The 16,082-nt window shown below is 34.4% G+C and overlaps 1 protein-coding gene across 21 annotated transcripts in view; it reads left to right on the top strand.

Moving 5' to 3' along the window:
• The window catches only part of PTPRF (protein tyrosine phosphatase receptor type F), a 529,684-nt gene that overhangs the window by 71,182 nt on the left and 442,420 nt on the right, over nucleotides 1-16,082 (top strand). For all 21 annotated transcript variants that reach the window (XM_087889625.1, XM_087889634.1, XM_087889639.1 and 18 more), the window contains one exon: nucleotides 5,730-5,812. The gene's annotated coding sequence lies outside the window, so the exon portion shown is untranslated. The remainder of the gene's footprint in view (nucleotides 1-5,729; nucleotides 5,813-16,082) is intronic.

Here is a 16,082-nt window from a genome sequence, read left to right on the forward strand (position 1 = left end):
AATGAATTCTTTTTATATTCTTCTAACATCCCAAAAACTGAGTAGATGTTGATTTCAGTAGCTTCTGTACTTGTATGCACAAACATCAGGACCTTCCTCTGACACCATGGCTGGGCATATATAAAGTGTAGACAGTTGGACAACCTTTGTAGTAGCCATGCAAGCCATCCAAAGAACATGGATTCTTTAATACTTTGGAAAAGGTGCTTGGCTCAGGCTAATATATTAGGTTAAGGAATGGTTTTGCAAGGTCTTATATAAGTTCTGATATTTAAAGGAAATACTATCAATGAAAGAAAGAAAAACATGGTCAGCAAAAGAGGTGAAGAATAAAGATCACAAATAAAGAGGCAGTTTTATTACTAAATACTTTTTGTTGAACGTCTAGACTTTGACTTTAAAACTGGAAAAGTAAAGAGAATAGTAGTTTAGGTTTATTGGTCAAATTTGTACTTTTGTAATAATTAGTTCAGTCCAACTGAATAATAAAGGAATATTTTTGCCATCATAAATTTCATCTTATTTCCAAAAACCCTTGTTTCTTTGAATACGATCTCTGATTTATTATTTTAAATAACTCATAGCCAAAGTGAAATATTTTTAGTTATAATTAAATAAGATATTAATTAAATAAGATTTTTGTGTTGTTCTTCATTGGAATTAAAGGGTTGGTAAGTTCGGCATCCTTAAACTTTTAGTATGAAATCTTTATCACCTTTTGGTAAAGATAAATAAAGATCCTCTCAACAGCTTGGGGTTGGAGTGGGCTCAGTCAGAAACCAAGAATCTGAATTTTAGCTGTGATAATGAATTCACTAGGAGAACAAAAGCCAATTCAGAAAACATTTTCCTTTATGTCCTCCCACTGAGATGAACTCTGCTGAATAATTGTGGATAAGACTGGGCAGAAATAGATGGTTCTGCTTTTCCCCTCATCTTGCACTCCAAAGAGTTTTGGCATAGAGTGGGATGGAACCACTTACTGTAGTTCTAATAAATTTTGGAATGGATTACGAAAGCCACTTACTCATTTTTGGAAGGGAAGGATTTCAAGATCTAAAGCAGCAGAGTTATAGCAATGCAGTATTTAATGTATCCTGATGACCCTCTAATATTACAAAGAGGATACTATTTTATAACACTCCAGTAAAAAGTAGATCGTCAGTTCTGCATCCAGTTGATTTCCTTCCTAAAGGAGCATGGGCATTGAATTGAAAGTGATGATGGTTTGATATAGTGCTTACTGGAAGTTGTGACTTTGGATGGATGGATTTTATAATTGCACCTTAGTGCCTTCATCGTCATCATCATCCAAGTTGTGGAGAAGTCTTAAGTTTAATCCATTTATTTAGACTTATTTTTATATATACATATCTTTGGATGGGAGAGACTTCTGTCAGACTGTATTTATTTTTGCATACTTAGGGATGGCTTAGAAATCCTTCAAATGTGTGAAAATTTCAAATGTGTGAAACATTCCCCTTCCCCAAAAACTTCCTAATGGTTAGCACAAATTTCTGAACGTTTACTGAAATGATCTATTCACAATAAATGCCAGTTCTGTTCTACAGAAAATAATTTTGCTTTAGTAAATTCTAAAAAATGAAGACACATAAAAACTATATAGAGAAGTTAATTTAATTATGATGAATCACCAGCACTACAGTCTGGAAGACCTGCAATGTAGAATTGTAAATGCAGAGATAAATGGTCTATGTTGATCTTTAACATTTTGAATGTTTATTTGTTACTGCAGTTTATATAGTCACTTTCATAATATTCTATCATTATCATAAATTACCTAGGTAGTATCTATATATTACAGAATTTATGGTGCTGATGCTCTTTTCCATTACATTGCCATTGATTCTGTATTCTTCTTTTTCAGTGTTAAATTTTATGACATACTACTTTAAAAGAGTATAGCAAGGATAATTTATGGAAGCCAGTAAAATATTCTACTAAACTCTGTTTTCATATGACAACACAGTTACTTTTATTTCACAGTTTAATTACCTGAAATTGCAATTCAATTTTTGAGTTGGGTTTGTATCAACAGTTTTGTAACTATTTATTTAAAAAAATCTCAGTTTAGTCCTCAGTGTGCCAGTAATTTTTATTGTTTTTATAATTTGTTTTGGGTAGAGATATTAGAGTCAGGAATAGAAAATATTGTTTCTTTTTTGATGGTGTTTTGGCTTAAAAAAATCTAAAAGGCTAAAAATAAAAGGAGACAACAGATGCTAACTATGAAATATTTAAGCTTGTAGCTTGAGGCATAATCTTAGTATTTCCATTTATCAGTCCAATTAAGAACTGATTTTAGTCATCTATTAAAATATATTATAATGAGAATTGAAGGCTATATTTGATATGTCAATATTTTAATGTAAAGCATTTGGCATCTATCAGCTTAATATTCTGTCTTTATCACCTCATTGAATTTGCTAGAAGAATGTTGATAGATTTTGCACAGCATCATTTAATCTCCTTTGTCAAATTATGAAGTTGTTACTGATTTCAAACTGTTTGTTAGCTTCACATAATTCTTTGCAACTTCACATTTTTCATAGGGATTCTCTTGTTATTTTACTTGTGCTAGAAATGCCAATTAGGAATAGATGTCTTGAAGAGGGGGGGAGTACAACAAATACATTATCTCTGCAGGTCATGATCTGCACTTCATTTTAAACAGATATTTTTCTAACCCAGAGTTATAATTAAATAGTGCCTAAAACTGATAAATTAAAGCAAAATAACATCTCACAGGTTGTTTGTAGATTTGGGGAAAAAAGTAGGGTAGCCTAAAATCATTGATTTCAAGGATGAAATCATGTTTTCTGCAATCCAGAAAACATGATTTCTGCATTTAATTTTAGTATCATGTGTTGCTTCCTTATAATCGCAAATACATGTGTAAGATCATTTTATTATTGTTTTTAATCTTGTTCACCTAGCCACATTACATTTGATAAACCATTTAAATAGAATAACTGAATAAAGCAATATGAAGGCATATTTAAAATGGCCTGCATTTACTTATATGACATAAATAGTATTTTGAACTAAAGTTTATCAAGACTATTTTTTTCAGATAAAAGAATTAATTAACCTTAAAACTGAAAGATACATTATTTTTGTGATCATTCAACCAGACTATAAGAATTGAGAATTGGCCATCTTTCACCCTTTTCCTTTCTTTCTTTCTTTGGTCCCATTTTTCAGGGTGAATTGTGATAACATGTCTCTTAGGCAGTGCTCTTAACTTGCATTATTTTGGCCTGCATTATTTTTATTAATAACAGTGAAGTTCAACTATGATTTCATAAAGCAAGAGAATCTTGTTCTTTCATATAGAAACCTTAATTTCAAAAAGTCATTGGTCATTTATTTGGCTGAAGAATGTGCTGAAATGTTCTCCCTTCAAAAAACACTAGACTTCCTCGAATTAATCAATAGATGGTATCTGTTTTAACTACATTATTGATGATAGCCATATTAATAGTGAATATCTCTCTTATGCTAAAAAAAAGTTGCAGTAAAGTCAGGAGGGGATTGAGTTTCTTGTACTGATCCAAAAATATTATATCAGGCATAATAAGAGATTTGAGATGTTAATTTTAAACATGATTTTAGCAGAGTATGGATGAACCTCCTCTTCCCATGTTTTCCTCTTAATTAATTATAAGGAGGATATTAGAAGTATTTGTTTCAATTATGCTTATAGCTGACTTGGGAACCATAGTTGTATGTAGATCATAAACCATGATTTCTGAGAATTTTATTTTGGTTTAAATTAACAAAATATTAGAATATATTTGGAGAAGGTGGTAATGCACTGAGTTAGACACAGAAAAAGAACATTTTAATGTGGTGTTTAAATATAATTTTAATGTATATTTATTATGCAGTATGTAAAAGTTAATCCTAATGCATTTTAACAACTTTTAGAGTAAACCTGAAAAATATGGAAGCATGAAACATGTATCGGTATTATACCAGTTCCTTCTAAAGGAAGTGTTGCTTCAATTCCTAAACCTGCATTTCACCAAATAACAAAATAGATGGTTTTCAAGTATCATGTAAAGTATATGGTCACTGAAATTTCAGTGTTGTACTAGACGGTTTGTAGAAAAATAGTTTTGACATTTCTTAAATATTTTAATCGGGATCAAAAATATATCCTTTAGCCCCGAAAATATAACATCTTCAAACTTGAATTATATGGAGAAGAATTGAATAAATCTAGATAAGATCATCAGTAATTCTTGCTACTAAATCTGGATCTCATTTTCTTCGGAGACCATAAATATAGGAAGTAATTGATCCCTGTTGATGCAGATTCAGGACTACAAAACTAGGTAACAGTTCCTTTTGCTGAAATTAATGTAATACTTTATGAAGTTCTACCATAATTCTTGCAAGGATTTCCAAAGGAAGTTGTGTTTTGAACTCTGAACAAATGAGAACAACCAGATTATTCATACACAAGTACATATTATAAATAAAATACGACTAAAATAATGTTATAAACCCTAAAATACTGTGGTGAAGAGAATCTTATTCACTCTGAACCCCAAATTGTAACAAATTATATTTTATTTTGGTGGGAATTCATTTCAGAGAGGTGTACCAAGGGTAACCACAGAGGGATTATGGAAGGGATGGACAAATTGTAAGCCGCCCTGAGTCTTCGGAGAAGGGCGCCCTTATGCATTGTAAGCCACCCTGAGTCTTCAGAGAAGGGCGGCATATAAATAAAAAATAATAATAATGATAAAGTGTGCATAGGATGGAAGTAGTATTCATGCTATTTGATGATTTGTGTCACAACTTACATGTTAGTGTCCCCCCTTCTAGTCCTGTTGGGCTTCTCAGCAGCATCTGAAACTTTAGTTCTAGTCCCCGCCTTAGCTGCTTATGGTGATTGAAGGCTGTGAGTCCCTATGCAACTGTTATAAGACTGGTGTATTAAGTATCTTAATTCGTTGGTAGAAATGGAAGTTATTGCTATGTGGCGATTGTATTATTGTTGTTTACTATTTTAATGTAGGTTTTGTAGGTATTATTCAAGCTATTTTTTTTAAAAAAAGGATGCTTTAATTGTAAATATAATGAATCTGAATGAATGACATTCAGATTGTTAAATAATCAAGTGTTGAATAAAACAGTTATCTGCTAATTCTAGTCCAAATTTGATGTTATGTATTAATGTTCCTTTTCTTTGAATACAAGCAAAAGGGGTAGCATATGAGATACAATATATAAGTTGATTAAATTTCAGTTTTTCTTTTCTGGAGTCTTTTAATTATTGGTTCTAAATAATTATGAGCTGATATTAAACATAACAGAAAATCATTTTTCAGTGGACCCCAAAAGTAAGGTTTATTGTTATGAAACTCTTTTTGTTTTTTGTTTTTTTGTCTCTAGTGTTTGTTCAAGTGAGATCCCCATTGGTATACTACAATTAGACTAGTTTCCAATTTGTGCTTCACTTATTTCTCTCCCCACCTACATCCTAGCATTCTGGAAACCTCCAAGAAAGCTTGTAGCATCTTTTAGCCATAAAAGCAAATCTATGTTTAGTATTCCTTTGGCAGATATGTGCTAATTGTGCATGTGGAGCTATAACGGACTTAAGTAATGCTCTCCTGCAGATGGATTGAATATATAATTTTATGATGGTTTTACATACATACTGAGATCTTTTTCTCTTTTGTATTTTATAGGGTACCACTTGAATGGGCTGATCAGTGTGAAAGGGACCTTGAACATTTGCTTGCAAAAGTGTGAGGAGTTTTGCTGCACAGAGGTGAGTATTAACTTACGATAGGCAGACAATCATGTTTTTGGGATTGCTAATTAAAGATGTCTTTGTATATAAAGTATTTTCAAGTACTCTTAAAATTTTTAAGTAAATGATGTACAGTTCTCAAGGAAAAATCATGGCAGAAAAATAGAGCAAGCATGGAAAATTGCAGTAATAAACAAATTAGCTTTCATTTTGGCTTAATCTTCAATTTAACCATTGACAATTGTAAACTGTGGTTTCTGACTTATAATAGGTAGAAGGGCACAATAGTTCAGTGTGTTATTTTTAAAAGAAAACTTGACTTGGTATAAAATACCAAGAATTAAAAGTTTTGAATTGTTCTAAGAATGTTTTCTAGTTAATATGGTAAATAAAAACACATAGGAATAGAGATAGCTTCCTATTAAAAAAACATCTTTATACTGGTAGAAGAGAATACTTGGGAGGTTTACTCTATGTAGTTGGGTTCTAGTCTTAGAGTGGATAATTTTGCTTGCCAGGGATCTGTTGAAAATTTCTCAATGAATGTAATTTGTGAGCAGGCCAGTTGGGGAATGTATGTATTTGTTTTTAACTGGATTACTTAGGATAGCTTAAAGTATTGTTCAAAAGAAAGAAGAAGTGGAAAGGATTTTAATTAAGTACATAAGATATTAAAAACCAAAAGTACACATATGAATATTAACAACAAGGAGAAAAAAAGAAATTAGAAAACTTCCAGGAACTCTTTAATCAGACAAGATGGTAAAAATAATCCAAGAAAAATGAAGAGTGATAAGAATAAGTAGCTGATATTTTAGTCATGTCTATACTGCAAGCTTGAGAATAGTCTGAAGACTAATTAAAAGTCATATCAGATGTAGTAAGGAATCTTCCAAAGATTGTTGAATAGAATAAACAAGCAAATAATTATTGGCTATCTATTTCTAAAAATATAAATTAAACAATTAAGTTTTGTCCATCCCTTTGTTCCCTCCCAAGGTGGTAATCAGGGAGAAATTAAATGTCAAATGCCTCTATTTTGGGAGAACTTGGATGGATTTTGAAGATTTTGTTTCCTGTGATTTTTGACTGCTCTGATTGTAGTGTTAGATTTGGAACACTGCAGAGTGACAATGTGGAAAAATTGAGAAATGTGTCTATAGTGTCTCAGTGGTGCAAACCAGTGGTGAAATCTAAAATTTGTTACTACTGGTTCTGTGGATGTGGCTTGGTAGGGGGCAGGGGGAGGGTAATGTTATTGGGTGGGCGTGGCGAATTTTTAAAAAAACTTTTAAAAGCATTTTTTCTACAACCTCTTCAGCGAAGAGGTTGTAAAAAAATGCTTTCAAAAACCTTTGACGATCCCAGCTGAGTTGCCTGATCGGCAGAGGCTTTTTTCTTTTTAAATGCCTCTGACGATCCAAGCTGAGTTGCCTGATCAGCAGAGGCTTTTTTTCTTTTAAAAGCCTTTGACGATCCCAGCTGAGCCACGCGATCATCATAGGCTTTTTTTTTTTAACTTTTAAAAGCATTTTTTCAGCCGAAGAGGTTGTAGAAAAAATGCTTTTAAAAGTTAAAAAAAAAGCCTCTGATGATTGTGTGGCTCAGTTGGGCATGGGGGGTGGGGGCAGGGATTTTTGCTACCGGTTCTCCGAACCACCCGCCTCCATCGCTACCGGATCGGGTGATCCGGTCCGAACCGGGAGCATTTCATCCCAGTGCAAACTACAGGTCTTTGTGTAGGTGTCTTGGCCACATAGTATGTTTCTCTCCATGTCAGGAAGGAAAACTCTCATTTAGCCCAGTGTTGGCAACCAACTAAAAATTCTGCTGCTTTGGGTTGCATAATCAATTGGGAGATGATGTGGCAGCTGGGAAGTTGCTTCTTTAGTGAGCAGAGACTCTTTGAGGTCAAGCTGAGAAATGGGCAGTGGGAACCAGAGTGGGAAGGCTGTGAGTATTGAATTCACCTGAAACTTGAAGCTGCCTGAGCAGCTGATTTCCTAAATGTGGATTATGATCTCTGTTTCCTACCATCATTCCAAGGATACTGTTCATTTGACTGTTTGTGGTGCAAGCCATTACTTGCAGAATGGCTTCTGGGATTACTCATATGATTGATTACTGAAGATTTAAAATCTTGGATTGCTTTTATATTGGAGATCTGAGTATGAGGTTTTAGTATTCTATCAGCAGTTAACCCAGGGGTCGGCAACCTTAAACACTCAAAGAGCCATTTGGACCTGTTTCCCAAGAAAAGAAAACACTGGGAGCCACAAAAACCTATCCTTACGATTTATATTGATATCTTTTCCTGATTTCTTATTTGTATCCCATAACTATCATTAAGTGTTGTACCTTATGATTCTTGATGAACATATCTTTTCTTTTATGTACACTGAGAGCACATGCACCAAGACAAATTCCTTGTGTGTCCAATCACACTTAGCCAATAAAAAATTCTTTTCTATTCTATTCTAAATGAAGATAACACTGCATATGTCATTTTTTACCTTTATGCTATGTATAAAAAAACTATGTGTGTTGCATTTATATAATCAATGAATTGCTACAGAGAAAACAAATTTTTATTTCTGCATGCAACAAAATCATTTTGAACTCCAAATAAAAATAAAAGATGGGTCGAAAATCTCAATAAATTGTGTGCTGATGGGTATCACACATTGTGATGCATCTTTTGAGCAACAGGGAGCCACAGCAGAAGGATGAAAGAGCCACGTGTAGCTCCAGAGCCGTGGGTTGCAGACCCCTGAGCTAACCCCATTGGCTTTGGAGTACTACAGGTATGAATGAGTTGGGTGGGAGGTGTTACGCAGGCAGCCTGCAAGAGAACTTAATTTCCTTGCGTTTACTGAACTTGCCACTGGCAACCTTCAGTGACCAACCTGCCATGGCCATCATGCCACAGGACAGACAATTCCACATGGGATAACTCAACATGATAAATGTTATCCACCACTGTTTCTGCAACATGATTTCCATTGACAAAAATGTCTGCGGTTAGTTGGCTGCACTGAGTTGTCCCATTCCAGAGCTAGAATACAAAATTGAGGAGCTGGAATGCAAAATCAGTATCTAATATCTACCAAACCTTCCCCATGCATGGCCCATTCCCATGGCACTAGAAATAACCAGATGTGAGATCTGAAGGCACTAGGGAGCAGTTGTGTTTGTTTTTACTGTATTGATTTCCCTGCTGTATAGGCTATCTCCCTGACTGAGCTGCTTGATTCAGCCTCTTAAATTGGAAGCAGAGACTCTGAGTCTCATAGCTTTTGGAGAGTCTAACCTATCCCCATGTGTGTAGTGTGTGTGCAATGTGTAGTGTAATGTGGCTCAGAATGGTAATCTTGATCCACGTCATTACATGTTTCATCTGGCTTTTGTCTTGGTTCAGATTACCATTCAGTCTTTTGTCATAGTCAGATCTCAGAGCGATGACTCACATTTTTATCAGATCTGGAAAGTTATGTTAACAGTAATAACTTCCTTCGATAAATGTAATAGTTTGAATGTTGAAATATTGTTGTGGTCTGTATTCTTGTTTCTTTCTTGACTTACAGAATATTAAAAGTGTAAAATAAAATTACTGTATTTTTCAGAGTATAAGAGTATAGTTTTTGGGGAGGGAAATAGGGAAAAAAAATTCTGCTTACCAGGTATTCATTTGGCTAGTATCCTTAGTCTGGTCAGCTTCAGCACATTAGTTTGTTCACTGGTTTTGATGTTGGGACTGGTTGGAGCTAAAAAGACAGTTTCTAAAGCACAGCTGATTGTCGGAGGGAGCAGCAATTAGGAAAGCAAGCAAAGCCCGGAAGATCGCTTCGCTCACGTTGGGGCTGAAAAACAGCTTCAAAAGCACAGCTGATCGTCAGAGGGAGCTCCAGTGACTAAAGCAGGTGAAGCGGGAAGAGGTAAGAGAAGGCAGAAGCTGTTCCAGGTAGCCATTTTGGGCACCGCACATTGTGTTTTCAGCCTCCAAACACATTGCGTTTTTCGGTGGCGATACGCTTTGGCAATCCCCACAGCCTTGAAAGGCTCTCAAACGGAACGTTTGGAAGCTGTGACGCACGGAGCCCAAAAACATAAGCCATTGTTGGTGGCAATCTCTGCAGCCAGGAAGAGGATGCGCGGAGGACAAAGGGTGGGGCGGGTGGGCAGGGCTACATTCAGAGTATAAGACACACCCAAATTTTCATCCTCTTTTAGGAGGGAAAAAAGTGTGTCATATACTCCGAAAAATACGGTATAACAATTTTAACTGTACCTCTACCCAGAATCAATGCAGAATGGAACAGCTTTCTAAATCTAATAAATGCATAAAAAATAAGTAGCATTTATTTTAACAAAGCTGGAGGCAATTTACATTGTATTATATTTAGAGTCAATAGAAACCAAAACAGATAGGATTAACTAGTGTTGAGGAATCATGCACACTAGAGAACGCTGTTTCAGTATTTGTTCTCCAGGATAGGGTGATGCTGGGAAAAAGCTACAGTTGTGGTGTTCCAGGTCACAAATTTTTTTCTGAGAGGAAAGAAATTTTGATTCAGAGTGTCTGCTTCATTTTATAAAGTTTGAACTTGAAGAAATATTAGCTGAGGAAAATAGATAATTCAATCCTTTGAATTGTTAGAATTAAAATTACTGCATATTTATTAACATGCTGTCTTTTAAAAAACCAAATACAGATGAATGATTTTTTTTAAATCATTGGGTCTATTTGAATGAACTAGACTATGATTCATTTAAAATTTTTCTTCTATTATCTCTGACCTGGTTTATAATAGCTGTATGAATTATACTGTGTCACCTTTAATCTCTGATACTTATCTTCAAGCCTGATTTCCTTAGATAGTGCTTAATTGCAAGTTAGAAAAGTTATTTGTCTTAATCTTAAATCCATTTACTTCTTTAGTTAGCTTCATTCTATTTTATATTCTCCCAACTTGGGAGCTTGCAATTATGTCAGTGGAAGCATTGAAAGAAATTTTGTTAATCTGCTTTTATTGTACTACTGGATTAAAATGGCATCATCACATCGATAGTTATAAATTCCATTTTTAAACAATTAAAAAAAAACACTTCACTGTGAATGAGAGGATCAAGGAGAATTTATGAACATAATGGATAGTCGGATCATATAATCTGTGGATCTGCACACCTATAAATCTTGACTCCAAAAGGAAAAGAACATTTGAAAAAGAATGCCTAGGAGTTTGTTTTGTTGTAAGTGATAGTGAGGCTAAAGCATAAGATGTACTGAACTTCTCAGAGGCTGGGAAGGGAAGATGTGGCTTTTAATATATTATAGGGCTTGGAACATCTGTACATTCCTTCTATATCAGGGAACTATATACAGCAACTTTCCCACTGCTTCAAGAAAAAATCAGCAAGCGGATTAAAGAATTTCGATTTTAATGATCTTACTGATAAATGTAAGGTATCACAAAACCCTTCTTTTTTAAAATATAATTTTTATTGAAGAGATTTTTAGAGGGAATAAAAACAATACAAACATTAGAAAAGACTACCATAGTGAATAAGTAAGAAAAGAAATAAAAATAGAAAATAAAAAGAAAAGGTTACAAAGAAGCAGCTTCTGAGCTTTTTGACAACAGTTATGAATGGCATTTATTTTTTATTTTATTTTTAGCTACCGTTTTTAATCTTCGAAGCCATAAATCACAGGTTCATTTTCCCCTTTTTTCAGCAAAAGATCCGCAAGGTACTTTTACCCAAACCCCTGGGTAAATTATGAATCCGTTATCCAATCACAACAGGGACATTTAAATAAGGACTTTCTAATAAGCGGTAAAAAGGACTTTCTGATAGAATACTTGGTTTTGGGTAATGAAGGAAAAGGTTTGGGAAGCAATGCCACAAGAGGTTTCCAGGCATTGGTAAATATAGTTTTTGATGTTTCTCTAATCGAACAAATTAATTTTGCCATCTCTACTAGTTCTTTCACCTTTTCCAATCATTCTGCTGTTGTAGGGTCTTTAGTCTTTCCATTTTTGTGCATATAACCTTGCAGCAGTAATTGTATATAAATATTGTCTTTCAGGGCTCTTTTCTAATTGATTGCCACTAATCCCAAAAAGAAAATTTCTGGTTTCATTTGAATGTTGATCTTTAAAATTCTTTGTATTATATATATTTCAATCCAGAAATTTCTTGTTTTTTACAAGTTCATCTGGTATGATCAAATTATCCTTCATTTTGTTCACATTCCTAACATAAATTTGAAGTAACTATATAATCTAGACAACTAATGGTACATCATTTTATAAAAATTCTAAGGTAAGATATAAGGTAAATTTCAGTCCTTTTAATGATGTATTTTCCTACTGTTCCATCAGTATATTAGATCCAAAGTTCTTAGCCCATTTTATTATACAATCCTTTACTATTTCTTTTTCATTTCAAATTTCAATAAAAGTCTTTCCTTTCTAGCAATTACATGTTCATCATTTGTACATAGTTCAATTTCAAATTCTGCCTTACTTTGCTCAATTCGAATGTTCTATTATCTGTCTTAAATTTTTCCTATTTTTACTGTGACAGCTAACAGTTCTATTTGTATTACTGAAGTTTTTTTTTCATTAGCAATGATAAAGAGTCAGATATTAGATATTGTAACATTTGCATCTGTCCTGAGTAGTGCCTGTCCTGCTAATGAGCTGGAAGAAGAAGACGAAGAAGGCCGTGTCCTTTTTCAGACAATTTTTTTTAATGGCTTTTAAGATTGCTAGCCAATGATATTAAAATAATTATATGAACAGGAATGCTTAAAGAAACTATAAGTACTGTGTTAGTTACTCCTCAACTGGTACTGGATCTAACTGTTTTTTTTTTTTTTGGTCTTTTCAATTTTATCTAGACTAATTATAATGTATTATTGATTTGTCTGGATTTGAACATCAAGTAACTGATGTTTTACCTATTGCTACGAATAAAAAAGTAATTTTGAACACTTTCTAAACAAGGTATCTTTTGTAAATTCATTATTTTAAATTCATAGTAAACATGGTAGATGCAATAAGATCCTCTTAAATACAAAATCCATGTAGCAGATGACAGAACATAATGAAAACATAAACTGTTACAGAAATAAACCTGTCAGATGCATAACACTATATTGTTATTGAATTAGCATGCTCTTGAGTTTGTTTGCACGCTAAATTAAGATGCTTTTTTTTTTTAGGGGGGGTATAGTGAATTGCCTGGTGAAATCTGTAGAAATAGCATTTTCAGAAAATGTTTCTAGGTCAAGAACAGATGTTTTAATGAGTAATTGTAAAAATTGGCTGAAGCAGGTTTATACTATGTTTTATTTAATTTTATTTATATCGACTTCATGTTTTATTTGGCAAGTTGTAGCTACAGTCTAGAACAGGCCTGCACCCCACGAGTACTTTTAAAAAGGCAAATAAATTCACTGCCACTTTGTGGAAAGATGTGCTGCCAAGCACGTTCAGAGTGCCGCCACTCTGCTAGCTCTGGATCAGCTACTCAGTGTGTGAGGTATTATTTTGGAGGTTGTGGTAATTTTTAATTTATCAGTCTATCCCTTTTCCTGCTACAGTTTTTGCAGGCCTCCTCTAGAACGTTTTATTGAATTGTTTTTTACTTTTTATTTTTTGCTTTATTGAACAGAGCAGAATGATATAAGCTAAAAATAATAAAAAGGTTGGCCTGGGGATTGGATGGGGGAGTTCCACACTGGAGGTGGTTTCTAGATTGATGGCAGACTCCACTCCCCCCTCCATCTTTTTTGTTTATCATATTGATGTATTTATTCTCAATGTGTTTCTTTGTTATTGTTTATTTTATTGCTCTATTATTTTGCTTACACACCTTTAGTTTCTCTTCCTTTTTATTGTTGTTAGCTGCCTAGAGTAGCCTTGCAGAGAAATAGATGGCAAATAAATTTAACCAATAATAAAGTAAGTAAATAAAAATCACATTATGTCTATACATCTTTTACATTTCTAGATAAGTTGACAATAAGAGTATTGATGTTTTGCCCTACAGAATTTACTCTAACCAAACCAAAGGTGCATCATCTGTTATATGTTAAATGAAAGCACTTTATTCTTTTTGTAGAATATCTAAAATGCATTGCAATATCCTCAGTTACCGGCATAATTCAAACAAGGTAATTTTTTTTCAGTGAGGTCACACGGTGTAAAACTTCAAGTAATTTGGATGAGTTCTTAATACATGTACGTATTTTGCATAATGCTGAGTTTTCAGGTCACTTACTTTGTGACCTAGCATTCTCTTTCCCTAGCAGTTTTGTAATAGTAGGGCATGTTGTACTCTACTTCTAGCATTTTTGTGCAAAGGATTTTCAGCCCGTTTTATTACATCTTTACTGGCAAGGCTGTTTCCTCTGTATTTGCACTGTCTTAACAGCTCAATGGTGAGACTATCTAAAATGTTTAAGAGAAATCAAGTTGAAGAGAGCAAATTCAGTGGGTCTATTACGGAAAAAAAAAGAGGATTTCCTTGGAAGAGTTGCAACATTGATTTTCTTTCCCTGAGGAAAATAAATGTGTGTATAAAATTGCTCTCTTTCTTTTGAAAAATAATCTTGGTAGAATATACCTCTGCCTCATTTGTACAACACATATCCAGTTCTGAATAATTTGAGCCCAGTGCTATTTGAGCCAAGGAAAGAATAAGTGGGAAAACTCCATAAAATAAACAATTTTTATGACACTATGCAGTGGTTAGTCCTTTCTTCTTTTCAAAATGTGATGGTAGCCCTGATTTCTCAAGATGCCATGTTTCTTTTGAACAGGATGTCCTATCTCAGGCTTTATTTGGGAAGTTTATGAAACAAATAAGTGGTAAAGGAAATGAGAGTAAAATGCACATGCGCATACAAAAAATAAATCAAGTCCTCCAAAGTCCAGCAAACTTGCCTTGAGAAATTCCAGATCCAAAATAGCAGGTAGAGTGGTCAAGTGAAGTCCAAGCAAAACATCATAAAAGGGTCACCAACCAGTTCAAGTCCAGTGTCACAATTAGAAGGATTCTTTTCTTGCAAAGAGCATCTTTGCTCTATTTTCCTCTCCACATGGAAAGCTCTTGCACTGGGAGACAATGGCAGCTCAGAGTTCTAATTCCCAAGAGACCTGTGCCTCTTGTTTACCAGGCAGCGCAGCCTTCTCTGCCTGCAGTTCCTCAGGAAGCGATTCACCTGGCAACTCTGAAAAATAGCTGTTTACTGTTAGTTTCCTCCTCAAAGTCTGAACTGACCATGACATTGGAAGTAGATAAGGAAAATAGAGATTTGAAGAACCATGATTCAAGGACAATGCTCCTCAAACTGATAGCATCAAATTCCTGTGATTGGACTGCAGAGGTTCTGGCACACTTGTGTATAAGTATGCAGAGACAAATATGCTAGAGACTGTCTCATGGAACTAAAATTGAAATGAAAGCCAAGAGATCTTGCTGTTCTGCATCTGCAGGAATAAGATATATCATCAAAGATTGAAGGGAGTGCTATTGGGCATTGACAAAATGAAAAGGATTTGTGCACAGGATAATATCTTTAGTGTTTTTAGTGTTTTGTTCATTGTGCCATTATTTATTTAGTTATTATTGAATTTTAGAACTATCCTAAACCTCAAACCATTGAACAAGTTCATCAAAAATTTAACCTTCAGATTGGGGATAAAGAAATGCATGGGAAAAACTATTATATCGAACAATCTTGGTAGGCTTGTTGGAAGCTCATCTGCAAATTCCTACCAGACCGGAAAATCAGAGGTTCCTCAGATTCATGTATGAAAAGAAGCTATTCCAGTTCAAATCACTTCTCTTTGGATTAGTCTCAACACCCAAAGTGTTCACCAAGTATAATGGCTGTGGTACAATTCTGTATCTACTTGGCAACATGTTCTTCAGGGCTCCCTTACATGAGGAAGTAGTGAACCTCATATATATGTATATGTATATGTATGTATATGTATGTATATTGTCAGACTTCAATGCTATCTCAAAATAAATGAATTTCCAAACTGCCAATCTTTAAGGAAATTTTCTCTTTATTCGAGTACAGCAACCGGATCATGGCTCGTGCGATCAGGACTGACCTTTGCCCCCCAATCCCTCCCTTTCCGATCCCCAATTCTCCAACAAGGGGGAAAAACGTCAGTCAGTCTGGGTATACGTCTAGTCTAGCCAATGACCGAGCACTTTCCAAAGCCAAAGCTCCGCCCCCTTCGAGGCTGCCCCAGTTCTTCGTCTC

This window comes from Pantherophis guttatus, chromosome 3 (genome assembly GCF_059756535.1).
Source record: "Pantherophis guttatus breed Tessera chromosome 3, ASM5975653v1, whole genome shotgun sequence".
Taxonomy (NCBI): Eukaryota; Metazoa; Chordata; class Lepidosauria; order Squamata; family Colubridae; genus Pantherophis; species Pantherophis guttatus.